Here is a 1,616-nt window from a genome sequence, read left to right on the forward strand (position 1 = left end):
ATGCTCGTGGGCAGCGCTGCCACCCGAGTGGGGTGTGGCGAGAATGGAATGGAGGCCGGGCGGAAAGGACAGGGTGTCCCACCGGGTGCTCCTGGGGGCGGAAGCGCACGGCTCTGAGAGCGAGGCACTGTTCAGCGGGCACGAGGCTGGGGGAGAACCGAGGGCGGCGGAGGGCTTTCGGCACTGGCGCACGCCGCTGGTCTGCAGGGGCCGGTGGGAGGGACAAGAACACAGCCCTGGGAAAGCAGGTGAGGAGGGAGGTGCTGCCAAGTTGCCCAGGCCTGCGGGTGTGGCATCAGGTGGGCAAGGCGCGCGAGCCGGTGGAGGAGGGCGTGTGCGCGCAAAGCCTGTGGTCCGGAGGGTCGAGGCGTCGCAGCTCCGTCCTGGGTCCCTGGCGCTGGGGTGCAAGGCCGGAGCGGCCGGCCAGGCAAGGACAGGGCTTGCCGTAGGGCGGGGTCCAGGCCCGCCGGGGTCCCGCGCCCTGGTAGGACAGGCCAAAAGGTGGGCTTGTCAGGAGTGGGATTCGAACCCACGCCTCCAGGGGAGACTGCGACCTGAACGCAGCGCCTTAGACCGCTCGGCCATCCTGACGGCGGGGCTGTGCGCGTCGCCGCTCGCCTGGCTGGGACCCCGCGCGAAGGCTGCCGCTGGCTGGCGGCGGGGTGGGTGCGCCAGGGACGGGACGCGCGCCGCCGCCGAGCGGGAGCACAGCCCGACGACTCGCCTGGCGCCGCTGCCGCCGCCGCCGCCGCCGCCGCCGCCGCGGCCCTCGCACATCCCCGGGCGCGCACCCAGAGGGCGGCGTCGGGCCCGCCTCTCTCGCCGCTCCCCCCAGCTCCTCCCCCCCTCCCTCCTGGGCCTCTGCCCTTCCTGGGCGCCCGTCCTCCTGGTCGCAGCCTCGCTTGTCCTGTCGGCGGCTTCTCCCCGCGCGATCCCCGCCTGGCAGGCCAGAGACCGTGGCGCCCTGCGAGTATTGGGCCGGCGTCCGGGTCCGGGGTCCGTCCCTTGTCGGGCAGGGAGGGCTGCTGGGATGGCGGACGACGTTGGTTTGGGGTCGGGTCGGGTGCGGCAGGCGGCGGGCGCCCGTGGAAGGCAGGGCGTCGAGGGCAGGGGTAGGCGTGGGCAGGCAGGCGGAGAGGGGTCGGGCGGCCGCAGGGCCGCCGCCGTCCTCGTTAGTATAGTGGTGAGTATCCCCGCCTGTCACGCGGGAGACTGGGGTTCGATTCCCCGACGGGGAGGCGAGACGCCCTTTTTGGTCGCCGCCGGCGCCGGCGCCGCCCCCGCTCTGTGCAAGCGCTTGCCCCGCCAGGGCCCTTGTCCTCCTTCGTCCAGCGCGCGGCCAAAGGCCGCCAGGGCCACGACGGCCGCCCGGCCTGCTCACCGTCGACCACCGCCACCCTTTGGCCTTCCTCGGCGTCGGGGCCGCGCGCCTGCGGGCTCGCCACAGCCCAGCCAGGGCCTCCGTCGTGCCCAGGGCGCCTGACGAGTGGCCGGCCGCCCGGGGCTCCCCGGTTATTCGACGCTGCCCGGGCCGGCAGGGGCGGGGGCGGGGGACGGATGGAGGGGACCGGTCGGGACGGGGCGGGGCGCCGGGGACGGGTGGGCCGCGGTTGTGT

The 1,616-nt window shown here is 75.2% G+C and overlaps 2 non-coding genes across 2 annotated transcripts; one reads left to right on the forward strand and one right to left on the reverse strand.

The window, feature by feature from the left end:
- Positions 1–508: 508 nt before the first annotated feature.
- On the reverse strand, positions 509–591 carry TRNAL-CAG. Its single transcript has one exon. It is a non-coding gene; the product is annotated as a tRNA-Leu (tRNA).
- Positions 592–1,166: 575 nt separating this feature from the next.
- Positions 1,167–1,238, forward strand: TRNAD-GUC. Its single transcript has one exon. It is a non-coding gene; the product is annotated as a tRNA-Asp (tRNA).
- The last annotated feature ends 378 nt before the right edge of the window (positions 1,239–1,616 follow it).

The sequence above is a fragment of the Lontra canadensis genome, unplaced genomic scaffold, assembly GCF_010015895.1.
Source record: "Lontra canadensis isolate GAN:19392208 unplaced genomic scaffold, GSC_riverotter_1.0 scaffold5345, whole genome shotgun sequence".
In the NCBI taxonomy this organism is placed as follows: Eukaryota; Metazoa; Chordata; class Mammalia; order Carnivora; family Mustelidae; genus Lontra; species Lontra canadensis.